Source organism: Neophocaena asiaeorientalis, unplaced genomic scaffold (genome assembly GCF_003031525.2).
Source record: "Neophocaena asiaeorientalis asiaeorientalis breed wild unplaced genomic scaffold, Neophocaena_asiaeorientalis_V1.1 scaffold675, whole genome shotgun sequence".
In the NCBI taxonomy this organism is placed as follows: Eukaryota; Metazoa; Chordata; class Mammalia; order Artiodactyla; family Phocoenidae; genus Neophocaena; species Neophocaena asiaeorientalis.
In genome coordinates, this window is record NW_020173713.1 from 333,938 (window position 1) to 346,369 (window position 12,432).

General features: G+C 42.0%; 1 protein-coding gene across 2 annotated transcripts in view; it reads right to left on the bottom strand.

Moving 5' to 3' along the window:
* The window catches only part of SHROOM4 (shroom family member 4), a 199,516-nt gene that overhangs the window by 104,628 nt on the left and 82,456 nt on the right, over nt 1-12,432 (bottom strand). The window lies entirely within an intron of this gene.

Below are 12,432 nucleotides of genomic sequence, written 5' to 3' on the forward strand. Positions count from 1 at the left end.
GATCAATCAGAGTGACCTGGACAAGGGAGATACAGGCTTTGAAACCTCTGTGATCTCTTTCTTTGCCATGACTTTCAACGGTCTGATCCTGGGTTGCAGACAAACTGCCTGCCCTAACTTGTTTCTTTCAGCAACTTTCTCCCTTTAAAATCCCTCCCAAATTCCAAAGTAGTCTAGATTTGAAAAATAAGAAATTGCTGTTCCTAATTTCATCTTCTCTACCTTACCCCAGCTTCCCAAAAGGAAAAACGGAAAACAAAAACCTCTCTCAAATAAATGAGAATTCAAAAACATCACCCAATTAAAAAGATGTAAGTAGGCATGGTTCTAAATAGTAAGTCCTATATGGAACTAGACTGAGGAGGTGGACACCAAAGGAAAAGATATTCTTTACCTTACCAGCTAAGAATCCTACAAGGGGCTGCCCCAGAATGTTCAGTTCTGTGGATCACGCCCATCAGCTCTCTTGACCTTGGACCAAGGGAGCTATGCTGTGCCCCACAGTATGACCTATCCTTACAGACAGCTCCTTCCTCCCCAGCTGCTTAATTACCATCTATTTTACTAATCCTCACAAGGAAAGCTCTCTAAGCTCCAAATCATTAAATTTCCCCGGGGATTACCCCAAGTCAAATTCTAAGTATCTTTGCCAAAAAGTCAGTCCAGAGCCAAGCTCAGCTCTAGGAACTTGGTAATGAGAAAAGGGATAGGGAGTCAAGAGCACTGTACCCTACATCAGCGACCAAAAGCAAGTCTGTCTTTGCTCCTACCAAGTCAGATCAGTCTTGCTGTCTCCGTAAGTCAGGCAAGGGAGAACAAACACCACTGTGCAAGAGCAAACTCAGAGTTTCTTACATTATCAGCAAATATGCTCATTGGGGTCCTCTTCACACTTTGTCAACTCTAGCCATTTGTTAACACTGAAGTCTTTTGCTGACATTAATGTTATCAGTGTTTGTCAAAAATGTTATTTAGCCTTTGGTGGTTTAGAACAGTAGTCTCCAGGGTGGATTTATATATCCCAGGCTATGCACAAATGATCTACTGGAAAGGGTGATAATGGAAGTTCTGTTTATATTTATCTAATTTTTAAAAAACCAAGCTTTATTAGTGTTTAATATTGGTGGTGGTAGATTGTATCATCCATAAACAAAATTATGTATATTGGGGAAACATGCTCAAAACATTTTTACTGATATAAATTTTTACTAAAAATTTTTTGGCCAGATCATAGACTTCAATGAGAGGGCTAAAACCATAAAGCTTTCAGAAGAAAACATAGGAGAATATTTTTTATGACCTTGAGGTGGGCAAAGTTTTATGGGAAGGATACAAAAAGCAATAATCATAAAAGATATAGTGTTATATTGGAGTTCATCAAATTAAAAAATAAGTTCATTTAAAATGTCACTGAAAAAGTGAAAAGCCAAGCCACAGATTGGAAACATATTCATAATACGTATATCTGACAGAGGACTTACATTCAGAATATAAAAAGAAATACAAATCAATTAGAAAAACACAACCAATTGGCAAAAGACTTGAACAGGAACTTCACTAAAAAGGTATGTACAGCAATATGAACTCCACATTTCTGGTGGGAGTGTAAAATTGTACAACCACTTTGGAAATCTGTGTACCTAATCTAGCACCTAGAAATTCCACACCTAAGTATCCCCAAGAGAAAGTAGCATATGTGTCCACCAAAAAAAGGACTTGATTATTAATAGCAGCTTTATTCACAATAGACAAAAACTAGGAATAATCCATCAAGACATACCTACACACAAAGTAGCACACTTCATAAAAATAAAGAAAGAACAAACTACTGATACATGCAACGAAATGGATGCCTATCAAAATATTACACTGAGTGAAAGAGACCAGACTAAAACAATACATACTGTATGATTCCATTTTATTTAGAGGACAAGAACAGACAAAACTCATCTATGGTGATAAAACTCAGACTAGTAGTTACCTTGAAAGGGTATACTGACTGTGAAGGCACATGAGCATAACTTTCAGGGGTGCTGGAAATGTTTTACATGTTAATCTGGGAACTGATTACATGGAAATATACACATCTAAAAATTCACTTCTGGCTTCCCTGGTGGTGCAGTGGTTGAGAGTCCGCCTGCCAATGCAGGGGACACGGGTTCGTGCCCCGGTCAGGGAGGATCCCACATGCCGCGGAGCGGCTGGGCCCGTGAGCCATGGCCGCTGGGCCTGCGCATCCAGAGCCTGTGCTCCGCAACGGGAGGGGCCACAGCAGTGAGAGGCCCGCATACCGCAAAAAAAAAAAATTCACTGAGATATGTGTTTTTTATATATATGTATAAAAATATATATATATATAAAACATTCCTTAATTTAAGAAAGAATTTTAAAAATTAAGAACTCTACACTATACAGATTATATTTCTGAGGTAGGGCCCAAGGATTGGGCACTATTTTCACATACTCATAGCTTTAATCAAGGCAAAAACATCTCACTTAAAGGGTAAGTCTTTACAATAGGCCTATAATTTGTGAATTTGCCCACTGTTCCACTGGGCTTTGCGACAGTATTCATCTGCTCTTCTTCCCACACCCACCCTTCCAATAAGGTGGATGATTTATGTAGGAAATAAAAATGAAGACAAACATTTTGTTTTCCTTACCTGCCAACTGGTAAAGATGAAAAGTGTTTTTTTTAAATCACCAGCCAGTTTCTATCTTGACATATCATAAAACTGGAATCAATCCCTCATCTAATCTTGGAGCCATCCACTTCTGTTCCTCCTGTCTCTCCCAGATACCTCTCTTTGTCATGGTCCCTAGGGTTCCTGCTACCCACTCTGAGAAGCAGAACTTTAGGTCAGGCCATTGTCACAGAGGCAACAATCTCTTATTCAGGTATCTTTACTGCTTCCTACTGGATTACCTATGCTTCTTAGCTGTCTAATAAGCTATGAATTTCAGTGGTACAAGTGAGCAAAGAACCTTGCAAAGCTGATGTGGTAGAGAGAGTTCAGGGAGGACCGGGGTTGAAGAAACTTAACAAAAGGATATGGTAGCATGTTAAGGACTTTGCTCCTGACTTCTAGAAGTGGTTACCAGCAAGAGTTCACTGTATACAACCATGATAGAAGCTCCCTTGTATAGGGTTAAAACGTAAGTCTAAAACAAACCAGAAAGTCCATGATGCCACCCAGCATTAAGAGAGTACAGTATGCAGATCTAGCTGCTGAGCCCAGGGGGCTGAAAAGACAAAACAGTCTTTTATATACCACCTAATATAAAAACACTGTAAATAGGACACATTAACATATTGGCATTTATGAACTGTGCATGAATGTTTGTAAGAAATGCCCAAATTAAAAATAAAAGCGGGTGTTACTTTTATCACCAGATTACTACACAGAGATGGAAATTATTCTTCTTGGATTAATATAATCTTTCTTTCTCTAGTACCAACCTATTTTTGATGTTAAAACTATTCTTCAAGTTGATCAAAAGTGTCTTTTTAACTTTCCAGCTGAATGTGAATGTGTTAGATACAGCCTTCCAGCCCAAGAGAATGTGATTAACTATCTAGAATCTGAACCATCCCATAGCCAAGTTCACTCAATAACTCATTTCTGGTTCCCTGAAGCCATTTATTTATAACCCATTATGCAAAAAGCTAAAGATAGTTTCTAAAGAGTGCACATACCCCACATTAGTCATTTCTGACTAGAAAAAGACCAAAGGACTAACATCCTTCAGGGAAGGGACAAAAGGCTGCCTCTGGAAACCACTAGGCCAGCTCTACCGCCTGGAACCCACTTGTCCAGCTTCCTAGGCACCCGTGTGCCCTCTACCAGACGTGGACCAAGGGGTTGCAGCAGGGTGGGGGGGCAATGGGGGGCTTGCTTCCTACTCCCCACAGCTGGGCCCCTGCATTCTGCTCCCAGAACATTGTTTGCCTCTGCCCAGGTCCCCTTCCCCCAGCAGTGATTTGAATCTTTGGTCTTCACTTAGCCCTTGGAACAGTATTAGATAAAGAGGGGGGAAAAGAGGCATTTAATTTCCTCTCATCCTTCTGCATAACTGCTACCAAAGCAAACAACTCCCACAGAAATAACCTACCAAGGTATATATACATGTTGCAAAGGGAATAACAGTACCATTCCTTACTGACCCTAGGACAGATCCAATTTTAAATTAAACCGGCACACTTGCCACTGTTTTCACACAGTGCTGCAAATCTGGGAACAAGTAAGCCACCCATACTCTTGTGTTCCAAGCTACTGTCCTGTTCACGTGGTGGCTGAGAAGTGACATACCATCTCTTTTCCGCTCAGTGAGATGCGTCAATAACAGAAAACAAAACTGAGTTTCCACAAATGAAAAAACCTAAAGGGAGAGAAAATGTACTCAATTGTTCGTGTGTTAGTGTTGGATAGGGACTCTTACATCAGAGCACATTTCCCTTTGCAATGCCAGGATTTGTTGGGGAAGAAAATAAGGAGGAAATAATGGGCATTTGAGTTCAAGGTCTGAGGAATCAACAAGGGTAAAGCAGTACAGAAGCCTTTCTCCTGATTAGCAGGCTTGCTTTTCAGGTTAAGGCTCAATGAAAAGAAATAACCAAACTTTTGCCTCCTGCCCTACTCACTCCCCCACTTAAGATTTTAAACACAAAGGCAGAGCCCTGCCCCTTCCCCTATAATGGTTGACCCTTCTGACAGTGGACTCCACAAACCTAGGCACTGAGGGTGTTTCTCATAGCCAAGGTCGCTCTGGTGCTTTTCCTCCTCCCTCCAAGCTTTCTCCAGCCCTCCCTAACCATTTCCCTTCTGTACACACTCACTCTTCCATCCCCACCTCTCTCTCCCCCAAGAATTTGAGCTTTCATTCTCTGTTTTAACCCCCACATCCACCCCCCTCCACCAGTGCCTCTTCCTGGGTTTCTTATGGGTAAATATCAAGCAGCCCTATCATTAACATCTGGCACTTATGTTTACTAATTGAATCAGAGAGACCAAGGAATGATTCTTACAGTGTAAATAGCAGCAGATTAGAAGCCCTACACAATCTGGCTATGTCTGCCTTTCTGGTCTCATTTCCTACATGTACTGCAGTCATACCAAAATTTCTGTTCTTCAGAGAGGTCAAGCCAATCCTCACCTCAGGACCTTTGCATTTGCTGTTCTCTCGGTTGAGAACATTCTTTCTTAGATCTTTATGTAGCTCCTTTCATCATTCAGTTATCAGCTCAAATGCCACCTCCTCAGAGAGGCCTTTCCTGACCACCAATATCAAGTAGATTCCTTCTTTGTTTCCCCCACCCCAATCCCCATCATTCTCCATCACGTTACCTTGTTTTATTTTCTTCACAGAATTTATCATTTTGCATTATTTTATTTATTCCTATATGTGTTTACTTTCTGTCAGGATACTTGCATTATAGTGGGAGAGATAGTCAGACAATGTCTTTTTACAGTTCTATCACTGGACCTAGGAAAACAAACGTCTGTATTGAGTACATAGTATTTGCTCAATAACTGTTGAAATTAGAATTAGAAGGGACCTCAGGATATCACCCCACTCATTTGCCTGATTCTGGACAAATAACATTATTTTCACTTTTCCGATCATGTAACTGAGGTTCAGGGATGTTACGTGACTTGCCCAAGATAGAGAATCTGTTAGGCTTCAGATATTTTCTTCTGCAAGGTTTTGTGACAAAGCAGTTTTGTTCTCCATGGGTATATTGCTAGTCATGATCCTTAACTAGAAACGCAGAGTTCTGGTTAAAGAGGCACTTTAGGTTTCCAAGCCTTTTAAAAAGCATTGTTATTATTGGCTCAGAATTATTATCCTTTGAGCTAAACATCTCCTCTTTTTCTTTTTTAAATAGATCTTTATTGGAGTATAATTGCTTCACAATACTGTGTTAGTTTCTGTTGTACACCAAAGTGAATCAGCCATATGCATACATATGTCCCCATATCCCCTCCCTCTTGAGCCTCCCTCCCACCCTTCCTATCCCACCCCTCTAGGTGGTCACAAAGCACCGAGCTGATCTCCCTGTGCTATGCTACTGCTTCCCACTAGCTAACTGTTTTACATTCGGTAGTGTATATATGTAGATGCTACTCTCACTTCGCCCCAGCTTCCCCCTCCCACCCCATGTCCTCAAGTCCATTCTCTATGTCTACATCTTTATTCCTGTCCTGCAATAGGTTCATCAGTACCATCTCCTCTTCTTGGTGAGTACCCAGAGGTGAATGCTAGACTCTTAATTTGGTGGGAGGAATGAAACTTTTAAGTAAATTTAGGTGCATGGCAACAATACCTTGTATCCATATATGATTCTGCTTAGTTTGTAACATTTCCAGCCTTAGGAAGTTAATTTAAAACACACACAAGCCCTCACAAACAGACGTGAACACTGAGAGATTTAACTGCTCCCAGCATCTGGGAATTCAAAGTAACATCTACGCCACCTTCCTGTGTACAGAAATTACAACAGGCTCTTTCAGTCTACCATCCCTGGAAATTTTAAGAGCAAATCCAGACGATGGGCATAAACCAAATTCTAATTTGATTTAGTGCTTAGTTAACCAATTCCCTCAGACCCCTAAAAAGGTGTGTGTATGGGACCCTCACCAATGTTTGAATGTAAGTTAGCCCTGACCCAATTTCATGTGACTATAGTTCCCTCCTTAAAGGCCATTTGTTCAGTGTTTAACTAAGTATGATTTAGTGTTTATACTTTTGTGAGGTTTTTCATATAAACATATTCACAAGTCTGAAAAAAATCCTTTGTGAAGCCAGGATTCCTGATTTGGGTTTTAGAAAATATGGCCGTCATGATATGAGTTTTAAAAAGTTTAAATATCTGTAGTATGCATTCAGCACTAATGGATAATAAGTGATAGGGAAGTTTTGTCAGGTCTGATTCAGATTACCTGTGGCTGCTGTGAATTATATGGAATTACAAAGAGTTTAATGGTTCTCTGGCAATTTGCCTTGGCTCAGTGCCAAGGCAGCTAATGCTTCAATCAAGCTGTTCTCTCCACCCCCACCCCAAGACAATTTCTGTTCCTAAGTCTTTAGTGTATCTGTGATGAAGCCTTCAATGACACCCTCATACAAATTCCAACTTCTTTTTTTTTTTTTCTCTGTCACTTTCTCTTCCTTCTTTATGGCTGGGTATATTAACTGCTCCTATAGCTTTGCTGAGACAAACTGCCTGGCTAGCATTTATGAAAAGGAAAGCTTTTAAGGTTTTATTAAAAAGGAGGGGCCAAGAGTGAGAGGATGAGAACAGGACAAGTATCAGTTGGCCCTATGCTTTTCCTGTGCAGCGCCATCAGCTAGATCTATTTCATTCTGATCAGCAGAGGCCCTGAACCCACCCTACAGCGTGACCTAAAACAGCACATGAACAGCTCAGTAATGCATCCCACCGAAGGCATGTAACCCCCCTGACAAAGAGAGTCGTTTCATGTGGCAAGTTACCCTCCTCTCTTTAAGAACCAAACTGGCCCTGAGGCTGGGATTCTGCCACAGATCTGGCATCACTTTCACAGAGTTGGTGCAGTGGACAAAGGCCAAGTACACAAACAGAGGCCAGACAAGTCCTCCACAAACTTGCAAAAAAAGGCATGCCCAACTCTGAGGTGCAATCATCCGGTAGATAGCAAACATTCCAGATCCAATCTCTCTCACAGATCCCTGTTCACCTCTGTCCCCCCAGCCTCTCCTAAACCTCACATGGAGCTTCGGCACTAGCACCTCCTGCTCTTTGGCTAATGTGATTCCTAGACCCTTTGCCCAACTGATTCCAAAGTCACATTTACTGGCCATACTAAGGAGAAAGCTTATTTTAAGAGACTAGCTGCCATAGAACCAGCAGGAGGGAAGGGCAGAAACCACAGGATTCCTACTCTGTGCTGATTGCCACTAACTCATTTCAGCTGCTAAGGGGAGGCCCTGTTGGGGGAGCTGGGAGAGGAAATGGGTTCCATGTACAGTCCACTTTAAATTGTTCACAATTGTGTGCTCGAAAATAGTCTCTACTAAACATTTAGCATGGCCATTAGCACAAGTCATAAAGCTTTAGGCTTTGCTGCACTGTTGGTCCAAACTGCCTAAGCTGCTTCCCCATGGCAAAGATGATTAAACGGTTGGCAAGTCAGACACATGCAGGAAGGATAAAGGAGCTCCAAGGATGGTTAAACCTGGGCCCAGAAAGGATGGTTTAATGACTTTTAAGCCATAAAGAATGTACAGGGTGAGGACCAGCTGTTCTCAATTTTGATTGTAAGCAGAACAAGGGAAGAGAAACTGAAATCACAATGAGAGGGACTGATGTTAGCAAGAAGGAAGAACTTCCTGCCAGAGAAAGTAGGTAAATATTAGACTGAGTGGTTGGTCAATGAAGGATGTGGAATTTCCTTCTTTGGAGTGGCTCTTCTGTCTGGGCTATTTCTGTGTGGTCCTTCCAGAGGGCGGGGGAAGGAGGAGAGAGAGGCAGCCAGAGGTCCAATTCAGTCCCTCTCAGCACTCAGAATCTCATATTCATAACATTCAAGGATCTGTAACAGGGATCACTGAGAGACGCTTGTCAAAAAAAGAGCAACAAGCAGCTTGTTGCTGATCTCAGATGTTTAGATTTACCCCAATTCTTTAGCCCTTTCTATGAGCCAAGCTTTATGCCCGGGCCGCCATAATCTCAAGAAAGAAGGGGAAGACTTGCTTTTGGCTCCCCAGGGCATCTAAGCCATGCATATGGGAACAATATTTTTTGAACCCAGAGCAGGACATGGTCTGCCAATTATATTTATGGGGACAAAAGGATATAATATGTGAAATCAGAGCTGTCCTATGAAATCTGGTACGTATGGTCTCCGTAGCCACATATTATCTCTTTCTAAGGGTCCCAACACAGGAGGGAGTGAAAACTGTGCCATGTGGTTTAAGGCCTGGGTTCTTTCCTTGTCTGCAGCAAGATCAGTTAGGAGTGTGAAGAAGCCAGGGTCATAATAAGCCCAGTACAAACTGAAATCCCTGCTGTGGAGGTTGGAGAAAGAAGTAATGTGTATGTCTTCTCCAGTATCCCCTGCCAATTCTAAAACTTAGTAGGAACAAGCACACCCTATACGGTAGTGTAGTGTAGGGTGTGCCTGTTCCTATTTATTGTGTCCAACTATAAACAATAGCATAAGGTTACAGAGGGGAATAATGCAGTCTTGTACAAGAGATCCTATTCATTCATTCATTCAAGCAGTGGTCCTCAAAGTGTGGTCCCTGAACCAGTAGCACCAGGGTCTCCTGGGAGCTTGTTAAAAATGCCAATATTCCGAACCCACTGTAGGTGTACTGAATCATGAACTCTGAGGGTGGGCCCCAGCCATTTGTGTTTCAATCCCTCAGGGTGATTCTGATAAACTCTAAATTGTGAAAATTCCTGGATCAGAAGTCCTAGAGGTGATGATCCCATTGCCCACCAGCAACAGTACTATTAACCAAAAGGACCAAAGCCACAGGCATGTTTGGTAGGCCCATCAATATCTCTGCCAGTTCAGCCTAAATGCCTTTCACAACCCCCAGATCATAGAATAGCCTGACTCTTACTACATACCAAATTACTCGAAGCCTGGGTTTCAAGGAGGTAACCCTGCTTATCTGTTCCAATAGGCCTCTTTCAAATAGGGCAAAGGACCTTCAGGTTTCTCATTTAGATCCTACTCAGGCACACACACTCCTTTGGGTGTCCTATGTATATTTCAACCCTTAGCCCTGATCTGAGTTTCAAGGAACTGACTAGAGTTCACTTTGACGTCCAAACTGGGAACGTTTTATCTTTAGCAGCATTACTTTTACTTTTAAAAAAACACAGATGAAAGAGTCCCTGCTGAAAAGAGCAGGCCCTTATACATTACTGACATTAAATTACAGTAAAATAAAACAAATTATTCATTGTTTCACTTCAGTTTAAACTGATAAAGTTAATAGCCATAACCAACTGGCAAACTTTCACAAATGTTTGCTTGAAAGGAGAAGAAGTGCTTCCAGGTGAAATTTATCAAAGTAAAGGGACCTGAGGACCAAATCCTGTTAAGTGCCACCTGGTTCACTCCCAGAGCATCAGTCAATGAAGGAAAAGCAATCTCAACACATCCTCCCAGTTAGAATCATTGATGTCTACCTTTCAGTGGAGTTGCTGGTTCAGTTAAGGAAGCTGTACAGCACAGTTAAAAGCAACATATGTGAAGAAAATTTCTGTGTTGATGATAACGTTCTATATATTGATAGGGGTTTGGGATACACAGGTGCAAAGTGTGTCAAAACTCACCCAATGGTACACTGGAGAATTGTATATCTCATTGTATGTAAATGTTACCTCAAAAGAAAAAAGGAGGAGATTGGTTCAAGATGGCAGAGTAGAAGGACGTGCGCTAACTCCCTCTTGGGAGAGCACTGGAATCACAACTAACTGCTGAACAGTCATCAACAGGAAGACACTGGAACTCACCAAAAAAGATACCCCACATCCAAAGACAAAGGAGAAGCCACAGTGAGACGGTAGGAGGGGCACAATCACAGTAAAATCAAATCCCATAACTGCTGGGTGGGCGACTCACAGACTGGAGAACACTTATACCACAGAAGTCCACCCACTGGAGGGAAGGTTCTGAGCCCCACGTCAGGCTTCCCAACCTGGGGGTCCGGCAACGGGAGGAGGAATTCCTAGAGAATCAGACTTTGAAGGCTAACGGGATTTGATTGCAGGACTTTGACAGGACTGGGGGAAACAGAGACTCCACTCTTGGAGGCCACACACAAAGTAGTGTGTGCATCGGGACCCAGGGGAAGGAGCAGTGACCCCATAGGAGACTGAACCAGACCTACCTGCTAGTGTAGGAGGGTCTCCTGCAGAGGCGGGGGTGGCTGTGGCTCACCGTGAGGACAAGCACACTGGCAGCAGAAATTCTGGGAAATACTCCTTAGCATGAGCCCTCCCAGAGTCCGCCATTAACCCCACCAAAGAGCCGGGTAGGCTCCAGTGTTGGGTAACCTCAGGCCAAAAAACCAACAGCGAGGTAACCCAGGCACACCCATCAGCAGACAAACAGATTAAAGTTTTACTGAGCTCTGCCCACAGAGCAACACCCAGCTCTACCCACCACCAGTCCCACCCATCAGGAAACATGCACAAGCCTATTACATAGCCTCATCCACCAGAGGGCAGACAGCAGAAGCAAGAAGAACTACAGTTCTGCAGCCTGTGGAACAAAAACCACACTCACAGAAAGACAGAAAACATGAAAAGGCAGAGGGCTATGTACCAGATGAAGGAACAAGATATAACCCCAGAAAAACAACTAAATGAAGTGGAGATAGGAAGGCTTCCAGAGAAAGAATTCAGAATAATGATAGTGAAGATGATGCAGGACCTCGGAAAAAGAACAGAGGCAAAGATCGAGAAGATGCAAGAAATGTTTAACAAAGACCTGGAAGAATTAAAGAACAAACACCTAGAAGAATTAAAGAACACACAAACAGAGATGAACAATACTATAACTGAAATGAAAAATAGACTAGAAGGAATCAATAGCAGAATAACTGAGGCAGAAGAACAGATAAGTGACCTGGAAGACAGAATGGTGGAATTCACTGCCGTGGATAAGAATAAAGAAAAAAGAATGAAAAAAAAATGAAGACAGCCTAAGAGACCTCTGGGACAACATCGAACGCAACAACATTTGCATTATAGGGGTCCCAGAAGGAGCAGAGAGAGAGAAAGGACACAAGAAAATATTTGAAGAGATTATAGTCAAAAACTTCCCTATCATGAGAAAGGAAATAGCTACCCAAGTTCAGGAAGTGCAGACAGTCCCAGGCAGAATAAAACCAAGGAGTAACATGCCGAGACATATAGTAATCAAATTGACAAAAATTAAAGACAAAGAAAAATTATTGAAAGCAACAAGAGAAAAACGACAAATAACATACAAGAGAACTTCCATAAGGTTAAGAGCTGATTTCTCAGCAGAAACTCTACAAGCCAGAAGGGAGTAGCATGATATATTTAAAGTGATGAAAGGGAAGAACCTACAACCAAGATTACACTACCCAATCCAGGACTAGATGGCTTCACAGGAGAATTCTATCAAACATTTAGAGAAGAGCTAAAACCGATGCTGCTCAAAATCTTGCAAAAAATTGCAGAGGAAGGAACACTCCCAAACTCATTCTATGAGGCCACCATCACCCTGATACCAAACTAGACAAAGATACTACAAAAACAGAAAATTAGAGACCAATATCACTGATGAATATAGATGCAAAAATCCTCAACAAAATACTAGCAAACAGAATCCAACAATGCAGTAAAAGGATCATACACCATGATCAAGTGGGATTTATCCCAGGGATGCAAGGATTCTTCAA